Source organism: Macaca fascicularis, chromosome 1, assembly GCF_037993035.2.
Source record: "Macaca fascicularis isolate 582-1 chromosome 1, T2T-MFA8v1.1".
Classification (NCBI taxonomy): Eukaryota; Metazoa; Chordata; class Mammalia; order Primates; family Cercopithecidae; genus Macaca; species Macaca fascicularis.
This window is the reverse complement of record NC_088375.1, coordinates 107,322,405-107,336,665: the sequence shown is the minus strand read 5'-3', so window position 1 is coordinate 107,336,665 and position 14,261 is coordinate 107,322,405. Positions and strand designations below refer to the sequence as shown.

Sequence of the window (14,261 nt, the reverse complement as noted above, 5' to 3'; positions counted from 1 at the left end):
ACAGAACACCCCCCTAACTCTATAGTTAAATGTCTTTAGTACTTCAATCAGCACTATATAACTGAGAGTAGTAACTGGGCATACTATGGTAAGTTGGGGAGGGTAGGAAAAGTCTGCCACTCAACTGATTATACACCTAGATGCAAAAAGTATAGCCATGCCTCATTTTATTGCATTTCACTTTATTGTGCTTTGCAGATACTGTGTTAAAGGAAGACAAGGCCAGGCACAGTGGTTCACACCTGTAATCCCAGCGCTTTGGGAAGCCAAGGCAGGCGGATCACTTGAGGTTAGGAGTTCAAGACCAGCCTGGCCAACATGGTGAAACCCTGTCTCTACTAAAAATACAAAAATTAGTCGGGTGTTGTGGCACACGCCTATAATCCCAGCTATTTGGGAGGCTGAGGCAGGAGGATCGCTTGAACCCAGGAGGCAGAGATTTCAGTGAGCCAAGATCGCGCCACTGCACTCCAACCTGGGCGACAAAAGCAAGACTCTGTCTCAAACAACAACAAACAACAACAACAAAAAACGAATGTTTGCGGTAACCCTGTATTGAGCAACCCTAATGGTATCATTTTTCTAACAGTATGTTCTCACTCTGTCTCTGTGTCACATTTTGGTAATGATCAGTATCTTTAATATTACTATTTTAATTGTTTCGTGGCACCATTAACTGTACTCAGAAGATGGCAAACTTAATAAATGTTGTGTGTGCTCTGACTGTTCCACAGACTGGCTGTTCTCCCATCTCTTTCTCCAGCTTCTTTACTATGAGACACAACAATATTGAAGTTAGACCAATTATTAACCCTACAAGGGTCTCTAAGTGTTCAACTGAAAGGAAGAGTCACACATTTCTCACTTTAAATCAAAAGCTAGAAATGATTAAGCTCAGCGAGGAAGGCTTGTTGAAAACCAAGATGGGCTAAAACCTAGCCCTCTTGCATGTAACAGTTAGCCAATTGTGGCCGGGTGTGGTGGCTCACGCCTGTAATCCCAGCAGTCTGGGAGGCCGAGGTGGGCAGAACACGAGGTCAGGAGCTCGAGACCAGCCTGTCCAACATGGTGAAACGCCGTCTCTACTAAAGATACAAAAAATTAGCCAAGCGTGGTGGCATGCGCCTATAATCCCAGCTACTCAGGAGGATCATGCAGGACAATCACTTGAACCCAGGAGGCGGAGGTTGCAGTGAGCCAAGATCGCGCCATTGCACTCCAGGCTAGGTGACAGGGCGAGACTCCGTCTCAAAAAAAAAAAAAAAAAAAAAAAGGTTAGCCAAGTTGTGAATGCAAAGAAAAAGTTCCTGAAGGAATTATTAAAAGTGCTACTCCAGTGAACACACAAATAACGGCAAAGTGCAAAGGCTTTACTGGCAATATGGAGAAAGTTTTAGTGTACTGGCAAGATCAAACCAGCCACAACATTCCTTTAAGCCAAAGCCTAATTCAGAATCAGGCCCTAACTCTCTTCAATTCTGTGAAGGCTGGGAGAGGTGAGGAACCTGCAGAAGAAAAGTTGGAAACTAGCAAAGGCTGGTTCATGAGGTTTAAGAAGTCATGCCATAACACAAAAGTACAAGGCACAGCAGTAGCCAAGTCCTGATGTAGAAGCTAACGCAAGTTATCCATAAGATCTAGCTGAGATAACCCACAAAGGTGACACATTAACAGTACATTATTTTCCCTTTTTAAAATTTTCTAATTTTTATTTTAGATTTAAGGGATACATGTGTAGGTTTATTAAATGGATATATTGCATAATGCTGGGGTTTGGGCTTTTACTGAACCCATCACCCAAATAGCTAACATAGTACCCAATGGGTAGTTTTTCAACCCTTATCCCCCACTCTATTCCTCCCCTTTTTGGAGTACTCAGTATCTACTGTTTTCATCTATAAGTCCATGTGAACAGTACATTTTCAATGTAGACAAAATAGCCTTCTACTGGAAGACTTTCATAGAGAGATGCCAATACCAGGCTCCAAAGCTTCAAAAGACAGGCTGACTATCTTGTTAGAGGCTAATATGGCTGGTGACTTTAAATTGAAGTCAGTGATCATTTACTATTCCAACAATTCTAGGGCACTTAAGAATTACGTTAAATAAACTGGGCATAGTAGTGCACGCCAGTAGTCTCAGCTATGTGGTAGGCTGAGGCAGCAAGGTTGCCTGAGCTCAGGATTTTGAGGCTGTAGAACACTATGACTGCACCTGTGAATAGCCAGTGCACTCCAGCCTGGACAACACAGCAAGACTCCATCTCTTAGAAAAAAGGTAAGAATTAGGCTAAATCTATTCTGCCTGTACTCTCTCAATGGAACAATGACGTCTGGATGACAGCACATCTGTTTACAGTATGGTTTACTGAATATTTTAAGCTCATGGCTGAGATCTATTGCTCAGAAAAAAGATCCCTTTCAAAATATTACTGCTCACTGACAATGCACCCAGTCACCAAGAGCTCTGATGGAGATGAACAAGGAGATTAATGTTGTTTTCATGTGGCTAACACATCCATTCTATAGACTATGAATCAAGGAGTAATTCTGACTTTCAAGTCTTCCCATGTAAGAAATATTGCTGGGCATGGTGGCTCATGCCTGTAACCCCAGCACTTTGGGAGGCCGAGGCAGGTGGATTACCTAAGGTCAGGAGTTCGAGACCAGTCTGACCAACATGGTGAAACCCCGTCTCTACTAAAAATACAAAGTTAGGCATGGCAGCACATGCCTGTAATCCCAGCTACTTGGGAGGGTGAGGCAGGAGAATCGCCTGAACCTGGGAGGGGGAGGTGGCAGTGAGCCAAGATCATGCCACTGCACTCCAGCCTGGGCAACAAGAGCAAAACTCAGTCTCAAAAAAAAAAAAAAAGAAAGAAAAAGAAATATTAATATATTTTAGGCCAGGCATGGTGGCTCACACATGTAATTCCAGTGCTTTCAAGGCCCAGGTGGGAAGATCACTTGAGCCCAGGAGTTTGAGACTGGCCTGGGCAATACAGCAAGACCCTGTCTCTATACAAATAAAAATTTTAAAAACTTCCTGGAAATTATTTACCATTGCAGGAGGAAGCAAAACTATCAACATTTTTCTTTCTTTCTTTTTTTTTGAGACAGAGTTTTGTTCTTGTTGCCCAGGCTGGAGTGCAATGGTGCGATCTCGGGTCACTGCAACCTCCACCTCCCAGGTTCAAGCAATTCTCCTGCCTCAGTCTCCTGAGTAGCTGGGATTACAGGCATGTGCCACCCCAGGCCCAGATAATTTTGTATTTTCAGTAGAAACAGGGTTTCTCCATGTTGGTCAGGCTGGTCTCGAACTCCCGACCTCAGGTGATTCACCTACCTCGGCTTCCCAAATTGCTGGGATTACAGGCATGAGCCACCACGCCTGGCCTAAAACTATCAACATTAACAGGAATTTGAAAGAAGGTGATTATAACTTTCACAGATGACCTTTGATAGGTTCAAGGTTTCAATGGAAGAAATGACTGCAAAAGTGGTAGAAACAGGAAGAAAACTACAATTAGAAGGGAGCCTGGGCAAGGCACAGTGGCTCATGCCTGTAATCCCAGCACTTCGGGAGGCTGAGACAGGAGGATCACTTGAGCTCAGAAGTTTGAGACCAACCTGGACAACAAAGTGAGACCCCATCTCTACAAAAAATAAAAAAAAAAATTTGCTGGGCACCGTGGCATGCACCTCACTCAGGAGGGTGAGGTGAGAGGATTGCATGAGCCCAGGAGTTTGAGGTTACAATGAGCTACGATCATGCCACTGCACTCGAGCTTGGGTGACAGACCACAACTGAGACTCTTTAAAAAGCAAAAACCAACAAACAAAAAAAATTTTGAATGGATAAGGAATTGCTTCTTATGGATGAGCAAAGAAAGTGGTTTCTTGAGATGGAATCTACTCCTGGTAAGATGCTGTGAACACTGTTGAAATGACACCAGAAGATTTAGAATATTCCATAAACTTAAGCTGACAAAGCAGCAGCAGGGTTTGAGAGAAATGACGCCAATGTTGAAAGTAGTTCTACTGTGGATAAAATGGTATCAAAGAGTACCACATGCTACATGAAAATCTTCCACGAAAGGTAGCCAATCCATGTGGCAAACTTCATCTTATTTTAAGAAACTGCCAGGTTGGGCAGGCACGGTGGCTCACGCCTATAATCTCAAAAAAAATAAAAAATAAAAAATTGTCAGGTTACCCCAACCTTCAGCAACCACCACACTAATGGGTGAGCAGTCATCCACATGAAGGCAAGACACTCTACCAGCTAAAAGATAATGACTTACTGAAGGCTCAGATGATTGTTAGCACTTTTTAGCAAGAAGGCTTTTTTATTTAAGATGTATACATTGTTTTTTTAGACATAATCCTATTGCACTTAATAGACTACAGCATAGTGTAAACATAACTTTTTTTTTTTTCTGAGACAGAGTCTCACTCTGTCACCCAGGCTGGAGTGAAGTGGTGCGATCTTGGCTCACCGCAACCTCCGCCTCCCGGGTTCAAATAATTCTCCTGCCTCAGCCCCGAGCAGCTGGGACTACAGGTGCGTGCCACTGTGCCCAGTTAATTTTTGTATTTTTAGTAGAGACGGGGTTTCACCATGTTGGCCAGGATGGTCTCGATCTCTTGACCTCGTGATCCACCCGCCTCGGCCTCCCAAAGTGCTGGGATTACAGGTGTGAGCCACCGCGCCCGGCCTAAACATAACTTATGTTTTTTATTATTATTTTTGAGACAGAGTCTTGCTCTGTTGCCCAGGCTGGAATGCAGTGGCATGATGTCGGTTCACTACAACCTCCACCTCCTGAGTTCAAGCGATTCTACTGCCTCAGCCTCCTGAGTAGCTGGGATTACAGGCGCATACCACCATGCCCAGCTAATTTTTGTATTTTTAGTAGAGACGAGGTTTCACCATGTTGACCAAGCTGGTCTCAAACTCCTGACTTCAAGCAATCCTCCTGCCTCAGCCTCGCAGAATGTTGAGATTACAGGCGTGAGCCACCACGTCTGGCCTAAACATCACTTTTATATACACTGAGAAACCAAAAAATTTGTGTGACTTGCTTTATTGCAGTATTTGCTTTATTGTGGTAGTCTGGAATGGAACATACAAAATCTCTGAGGTACGTCTGTACTTTAGAAAAGTACACAGTAAGGCAGTGGCTTGTATATGTAATCCCAGTGACTCAAGAGGCTAAGGCAAGAGGATCACTGGAGGCTGAGAGTTTGAGACCAGCCTGGGAGACTCTAAAAAAAAAAAATTTGTTATTATTATTTTTTGAGAAGGTCTCAGTCTGTCACCCAGGCTGGAGTGCAGTGGCACAATCTCGGCTCACTGTAACCTCTGCCTCCCAGGTTCAAGTGATTCTCATGCCTCAGCCTTCCAAGTAGCTGAGATTACAGGTGTTCACCACCACATGAGGCTAATTTTTGTATTTTTAGTAGAGACGGGGTTTCACCATGTTGGTCAGGCTGGTCTTGAACTCCTGACCTCAAGTGAGCCACCCACCTTGGCCTCCCAAAGTGCTAGGATTACACGCATGAGCCACTGCACCCGGCCTAAAAAAATAAAAAGAAAAAAAAGAAAAAAAAAATTAGCTGGGCATAGTGACTGAGGTGGGAAGATCATTTGAGCCCAGGAGTTTGAGGCTGCAGTGAGCTATGATGCATCACTCTACTCCAGCCTGGGTGACAAAGCAAGACCCCGTCTCTTAAGTACACACAGCAAGATATATACATTTAAGTTGATATACTACAGTATTCTAACTTTTGAGATATATTCATGAGCATTGATAGTATGACCAAACAACAAAATTCAATAACCTAGACCTAGGGTTTGGGATGCCATCATTACCTTGGCTCATTGAACTGTCATTATACAAATAGCTGAAAGTAAATCAAAAAATTTCCCCTTACTATACACTAATGATTCAAGAAAGAAACTGACCCATCAGAGGCTGCGAGAAACCAAAACCCAGATATACGAATGTCTGAGGTAAGTCATTCCTAATAGGTAGCTTGAGAATTCTGACCAATCTGTCCACGGCTACTTGTCTTCACTAATCTATAAACCTCAACTTTATGCACTCACAACCATGCCTGCCTCAAAATCCAATGTAAAATGGACAAGCTTTGAAAACATTATGCTGAGTAAAATAAACCAGACACAAAAGGATAAATATTGTATGGTTCCACATATATGAGGTACCTAGAGATAGAAAGTATAATAGAGGACTGAGCACGGTGGCAAGTGCCTATAATTCTAGCTACTTGGGAGGCTGGGGTGGGAGGAATGCTTGAGCCTCAGGAGTTGAAAACCAGCCTAGGCAACAGAGTAAGATGCCCTTATCTCAAAAACAGTAACAACAACAAAAATAAACAAACAAAACCCAAAACAAAACAAACAAACAAAAAACCAGTAGAATAGAGGTTTCCAGCTAAGGTAGGGGTGGGGAGTGACGGTGATTGTTTAATGGGAACAGAGTCTCCGGGATGAAGAAAAAGTTCTGCAAGTAGATAGTGGTGATGGTTGCAAAACAATGTGAATGTACTTAAATCCACTGAATTATATACTTACAAATGTTTAAGATAGTAAATTTTACATTACATATATTTTACCACAATAAAATTGCAAAAACAAAATCCAACATAACTATTACGAAAGGGCACACATGATCTTTTTAGGGTGATTGTAAATGTTCTTCTAAAATGGACTGTTGTGATGGTTGCACAACTTTGTAAATATACTAAAAATAAATTCTACAGTTAAATTACGCCTCCATTATAAATTTGTAAAAATAATATTCACTGAAAATTTATCACATAAATATTCCTCTGCAAAAAAAAGAAAATTCTGTAAAATGAAGATTGTATGTTGCCTTTTAATGCCCAACCAATCTTTTTTTGTTTCTTCTGTGATCCTAATAGTAACAGCTACTATTTCTTAACCACCCACTTAAAGCCAAACATGCTGTTGGGCACTTTATCATGTATTCTTTCTTGAATTTTTTTTTCTCCATTCCAGTTGGAGAAGAAACTTAGTTAAATCTTTTCAACAAGTTACTAAGTAGGTAGTATTGTTTCTACTTCACAGGTGCGAAGAGGTGTATCCCAATTGCAAAGCTTTAGAGAGTAAATCTGGAATTACAACACAGGTCTAGCTCACTTCCACAATCTATTACACAGTACAACACCCTTCTCAGAGGCAGACTTCTTAAGAAGCAAGTACTGTGTAGTAAGTACTTCTTAAGAAGCAAGTATCTGCCCATCTATCCAACCATCCACCCCACAAATATTAATCATATACTACATGTCAAAGTCAGGCATTAGGAGTAAAGATTTTTAGAAAAAGACTAAGTTACTGTTTTCCAGAATTTCATTCCAATAGAAGCATGTGCATATAACAAAAATACATACTTGGATGTTTACATTAACTCATTTTCTCTGCCTTTTTTTTGTTTTGTTTTGAGATGGAGTTTTTGCTCTGTTGCCCAGGCTGGAGTGCAATGGTGCAATCTCAGCTCACTGCAAAGAGACGTGCCCTGCCTCTCTTTTTTGAGTCTCACTCTGTCATCCAGGCTGGAGTACAGTGGTGCAATTATGGCTCACTGAAGCCTGGGCCCCTGGGTTCAAGCAACTCTCATGCCTCAGCCTCCCGAGTAGCTGGAACTACAGATGCGTGCCACCATGTGCATATTTTCTCTTTTACATTCAGAGGAAGAACACAGAATTGATAGGAGTTGGTGACTGAGATTTGCAGTCAGAGAAAAGGATTATTCCCTGGCTTCAGCTTTTGCCTTTCGGTGAATTTTCTCTTTACTGAAACGTGAGGATGAAAAGTAGTATATAAGAAGGCAGAGGCTGGGCACAGTGGCTCACGCCTGTAATCCTAGCACTTTGGGAGGCTGAGGATGGCAGATCACTTGAGGCTGGGAGTTTGAGACCAGCCTGGCCAGCATGGCAAAAGCCTGTCCCTACTAAAAATACAAAAATTGCCAGGTGTGGTGGTGCATGCCTGTAATACCAGCTACTTGGGTGGCTGAGGCATGAGCATCACTTGAACCTGGGAGGCAGAGGTTGCAATGAACTGAGATGAGGCCACCTCACTCCAGCCTGGGTGACAGAACGAGACCCTGTCTCAAAAAAAAAAAAAAAAAAAAAAAGGTTAAGGAAGAGAGTAGTTGTGTCAAACAACTGTAGCAGAAAAAGAAAAATGTCCAACTTTAAACTTGTTGTTGGACTCCTATAAGAAACAAGAATGCCAAATGAAATCACTCTACATTCATGCTTGTGAAGTTTCTGACAACATCAAACCAAAACCTGGATTTGCAGCAAAGACTTAAGAGGATCCTGAGAGGCAGACAGAGGACAGGGGAATGAAGAGGTTATTTGAACAAAATTAATTAACATACTGGAGTACCTCTCTGTATAAGGCAACGTACAAGGCTCTTTATATTTGTCCTTTGTTCTTCCATTTAATCACATCAGAGAACAGAAAAACCTAAATTGTTAGCTAGGTTGGAAAACCTCTAATTCTCAAAAATGACGAAAGTGAAGCCTATAGTTATATAATGTTACTTAAAAGTTTAAAGTAGCAATAGTCTAAAAGATCTTAAGATGGTTATGTTACCTCTGAAAAGTTATCAGTATTCATAATGAACAAGAGACAACAATCCTTACAAAACAATAGTGTTTAACACATAAAAAGTAAGTTTAAAAAACTGTTTTGGCCGGGCGCGGTGGCTCACGCCTGTAATCCCAGCACTTTGGGAGGCCAAGGCGGGAGGATCACAAGGTCAGGAGATCGAGACCACAGTGAAACCCCGCCTCTACTAAAAATACAAAAAATGAGCCAGGTGCGGTGGCGGGCGCCTGTAGTCCCAGCTACTCGGGAGGCTGAGGCAGGAGAATGGCGTGAACCCAGGAGGCGGAGCTTGCAGTGAGCCGAGATTGCGCCGCTGCACTCCAGCTTGGGTGAGAGCAGGAGACTCCCTCTCAAAAAAAAAAAAAAAATAAATAAATACTGTTTTGAAGGCTGGGTGCAGTGGCTCACACCTGTAATCCCAGCATTTTGGGAGGCCAAAGCAGGCAGATCACTTGAGGTTAGGAGTATGAGACCAGCCTGACCAACATGTTGAGACCGTGTCTCTACTAAAAATACAAAAAATTAGCCAGGCATGATGACGGGTGCCTATAATCCCAGCTGCTTGGGAGGCTGAGGCAGGAGAATCCCCTGAACCTGGAAGGTGGAGGTTGCAGTGAGCTGAGATCATGCCATTGCACTCTAGACCTGGTGACAAAGCGAGAATCTGTCTCAAACAAACAAAAAGCTGTTTTGGTTTAAAATTCCTAAGTAGAAATGAAAACATTTTCTTTTTTTATTTGAGACAGAGTCTCACTTGTTGCCCAGGCTGGAATGCAATGGCATGATCTTGGCTCACTGCTACCTCCGCCTCCCAAGTTAAAGCGATTCTCCTGCCTCAGCCTCCCGAGTAGCTGGGATTACAGGCAACCGTCATAATGCCCGGCTAATTTTTTGTATTTTTAGTAGAGATGGGGTTTCACCATGTTGGTCAGGCTGGTCTCAAACTCCTGACCTCAGAGCATCCACCTGCCTCGGCCTCCCAAAGTGCTGGGGTTACAGGCATGAGCCACTGCGCCCTGCCGAAAATACTAATTATTATTATTTTTTTGGGCGGAGTTTTGCTCTTGTTGCCCAGGCTGGAGTGCAATGGCGCGATCTCGGTTCACCGCAACCTCCGCCTCCCGGGTTCAAGTAATTCTCCTGCCTCAGCCTCCCGAGTAGCTAGGATTACAGGCATGCGCCATCACGCTCAACTAATTTTGTATTTTTAGTAGAGATGCGGTTTCTCCACGTTGGTGAGGCTGGTCTCAGACGAACTCCCAACCTCAGGTGATCCGCCCACCTCGGCCTCCCAAAGTGCTGGGACTACAGGCGTGAGCCACCGTGCCCGGCCAAAAATATATTCTTAAAAAAAATACTTTCATAAATTCTAATTTATCTTTTTAAAATCTAAAAACTTTGAAGTAAATATTAATAAGCAAAAAATTTTCATTTCTTATGTTTCCACTATTTTTTCTGATTCCTCTTCTTGTGACTCAAATAGTCACAAGGAGAGATGCTCAAATGGTCACAGAGAATTTTATTGTACACACTGAAGAGATTGCATATTCTTATTATAAAATATTTCAAAGATGGAGATAAAGATCCCACATACCCTTTATCTAGTTTCCCCCAATGGTAAAATCTTGCAAAACTATAATACTGTATCACCACCAGGATCTCAGCATTGATACAATAAGCAGATCTTCAGATGTCCCATTTTATTAGTATTCCTTTGTAGGTATACTTGGTTCTACACAATTTTGTCACATTTTTAGGTTCATGTATCCATTATTACAGTTAAGAAACAGCACCATTCCATCACCTCAAGGATCCCTCGTGTTACCGTTTTATAATAACATCTACCTCTCCCCTCCCATCTCCTGCTACATTCATTCCTAACTCCTAAAAGTCACTAATCTGTTCTCCATTTAGAAAATGTTAGCTTTTCAAATCATTATAAAGTTGGAATCACACAGTATGTAACTTTTAGGATTGGCCTTTTTCACTTAGGATAATTTCCTTGAGATTTATCTAAGTGGCTGCAAGTACCAACAGTTTATTCCTTTTTATTGCTGAGTAGTATTCCATGGTATGGATGTACCATGGTTTATTTACTCACTGAAGGACATCTGAGTTGTTTTCAGCTTTTGGTTATTAGGAATAAAGCTGCTATGAACATTCATGGGAATGTTTTTGTAGAAAAGTTTTCATTTATCTGGGATAAATGCCCAAGTGTGCAACTGCTGAGTCATATGGTAAGTGAATGTTTGGTTTCATAAGAAACTGCCAACCTGTTTTCCTCCATCATATATTCCCAGATGCAATGTACGAGAAATCCAGGTTTTTCACACCCTCACCAGCATTTGGTGGTGTCATTTTTATTACTGTTATTTAATAGATGGGGTCTCACTATGTTACCCAGGCTGGAGTGCAGAGGCACCATCTTAGCAATCTGCAGCCTCAAATTCCGGGCCTCATTCCATCCTCCTATCTCAGCCACTAGAGAAGTGACTTGAAGTGTGGGCCACTGAACCTGGCTGGTGTCATTATTTCTTACTTAAGCCATCTGGATAGGTGTGTGGTAGTATTTCATTGTGGTTTCAATTTTCATTTCCCTAATGGCTACTGATGTTCTTTTTACATGTTTATTTGCCATCTGTAATTTTCTTCTATGAAACTTCTGTTCATGTCTTTTGCTCATTTCCTAACCGAGCTCTTTGCTGTTCCTTTTTACAGTTGAGTTTGAGAGTTCTTTATGTATTTTAGATACTAGTCATGAGGCATCTATGTGGTCTCCTATTTTTAGTGAGACAAAACATTAGATAAAACTGAAGCACTGTGTAACTTCACTCTCAACCCTTTCTACCCCTCCCTCCTCCTTCAGATGTTGTTTCCATTCTCATAAATACTTTAATAAGTTTATTGCATATACATGTAGCCATTAATAATATATAAATATTTTGTGTATTTTTAGAAATTATCACTTCTGTACTATCCTTCATTTTTCTTTCCAATATTGTTTTTGCTTTTTAACATATTTTGTTTGTAGGTATGTATGTATGTATGTATGTGATGGAATTTCACTCTTGTTGCCCAGGCTGTAGTGCAATGGCACGATCTCAGCTCACTGCAGCCTCCTCCTCCCGGGTTCAAGCAATTCTCCTGCCTCGACCTCCGGAGTAGCTGGGATTACAGGTGCCCGCCACCACTCCTGGCTAATTTTTTTGTATTTTTAGTAGAGACAGGGTTTCACCATGTTGGTCAGGGTGGTCTTAAACTCCTGACTTCAGGTGACCCGCCCGCCTCGGCCTCCCAAAGTGCTGGGATTACAGGCGTGAGCCACCTCGCCCAGCCTTATTTATTTATTTTTGAGACAGAGTCTCGCCGTCACCCAGGCTGGAGTGCAATGGACCATGTCAGCTCACTGCAACCTCCACTTCCTGGGTTCAAGTGATCCTCCCGCCTCAGCCTCCTGAGTAGCCAGGATTACAGGCTCATGCTGCCATGCCAGGCTAATTTTTGCCACTGCAGCTGGCATTTTTTTTTTTTTTTTTAGAGATAGTATCTCACTCTGTTGCCCAGGCTGGAATGTAGTGGTGTGATCATGTCTCACTGTAACCTTGACCTCCTGGGCTCAGGCAATCCTCCCACCTCAGCCTCCCAAGCAGCTAGGACTACAGGTGCACACCACCACACCTGGCTAATTTTTAAAAAATTATTTGTCAAGATGGGGTTTTGTTATGTTGCCCAGGTTAGTCTTGAACTCCTGGCCTCACACGATCCTCCTGCTTTGGCTTCCCAAAGCACCAGGATTACAGGTGTGAGACACCATGCCCAGCCTTCATTTTTTTTATATTTAAAATCTGTCCAAGTAACTGGATAAAGCTCTACTTCATTTGCTTTAATTGCTGTGTAGAATCCCACAGCAGGAATATACAATTAGTTATCCATTCTCCACCTCAGCATTTAGGGATCAATTTGTTGATGTTAAAACCAATGTTGCAATTTCCACTTCTGGTCAAGATGATTCAAGAGACCAGAGATTTACCCTCTCACCTAAAAGAAACACCACCACCAAAAAAAAGAAAAAAAGAAAAAAAAAAAAGGAAAAAAACATAAAAACAAGGGTTTTGAAAACAATGGACATCAGGCAATAATGGACAGTGACTCCAGAGTGACAAGAAGCAGTGAAGTGAGCTCTACAACTGGCCTGGCTTATTGCCCTAAGGGAGTTTCCAGGACATGATGCAGGAGGGGAGGGAGATTAAGGCAAAGCCTGAGAGACTCCTGAGTTGAAGAGATGGAGCTGAGAATATGAGATAATGGCAGCCAGATTTCAAAGGACAGAGTATCACAGCAGAGAAAGCTGCAGATAAAGTCTCAGAAGCCCAGAGATCTGTAAAATGATCCCCTCAAATACTGAGGAGATCAGAGTGCTGATCAGCACATGTAACTGAGGAAACTATCCAAGACTGGGGGAAAAAAAACATATGAAAGGAATGGAGCAAGCACTACCCAGCACTCACACGGGGCCAGGAATAGTGCCTATTCTTAATACCCAGATTAGAAAAATTAAATTTATGGGGTATCGGGTAGAGTGTGCAGGAAAGTCCTACCTTAGTACTAGGGAACTTTTAGCCCTAAACTAAGTACTGCTTAGTTTAAGTACTGCCCTAACAAATTATATACTTAAAAAAAAAAAAAAAAAAAAAAAAAAAGGCAAAGACCCACACAGTTGACAAATACAATAACTGAATTGCAAATCAACCCTCAAGATTTATAGGAATAAAAATAATCCAGCACCCAAAAACATAAAATTCACAATGTCTGGAATTTGATTAAAGATGAACAGGTTTGCAAAGATGCATGAAAACATGACCCATAATGAGAAGAATAATCAATCAGAAGAAATCTATTTACCCAGAACTAATTCTGTTAGAATTAAAATGACTTTAAAACAGATTAATACTGTAACTGCATTCCCTGTGTTCAAAAAGTTACGCAGAGAAATGGATGTACAAAAAGACTCAAGTCAAATTTCTAGAGATGAAGACTACTGTCTGAGATGAAAACTACAGTGGATTTAACCATAGTGTGGTACTGGCATAAAGACAGATATGTGATCAATGGAAAAAAACCCAGAAATACACCCTAATATTTATGGTCAACTGATTTTTCAACAAGGGTGCCAAGACAATTCAATGAGGATTGCTTAAGCACAGGAGGCTGAGGCTGCAGTGAGCCTGATCAAGCCACTGAACTCCTGCCTGGATGACAGAGCCAGACCCTGTATTAGCTTAAATTAAAAAAAAAAAAAAAGTTCCAGCCTATGCAAAATAGTGATAGCCTGTCTTCTAAAAATAATTTAAAACATTAGGCTGGGCGTGGCGGTGGCTCACACCTGTAATCCCAGCACTTTGGGAGGCTGAGACGGGTGGATCCCATGAGCTCAGGAGTTCAAGACCAGCCTGGGAAATATGACAAAACCCCGTGTTTACAAAATATAAAAAATTAGCCAGGTATGGTAGTACGCGCCTATAGTTCCAGCTACTTTGGCGGGGGCGGCGGAGGGGGGAGATGTGAGGTGGGAGGATTCCTTGAGCCCGGGAGGCTGA

The 14,261-nt window shown here is 42.0% G+C and overlaps 1 protein-coding gene across 3 annotated transcripts in view; it reads right to left on the bottom strand.

Annotated features, from left to right (window-relative positions):
- GATAD2B (GATA zinc finger domain containing 2B) overlaps window positions 1-14,261 on the bottom strand; it is a 118,241-nt gene that overhangs the window by 27,815 nt on the left and 76,165 nt on the right. The gene's annotated exons all lie outside the window — the stretch shown is intronic.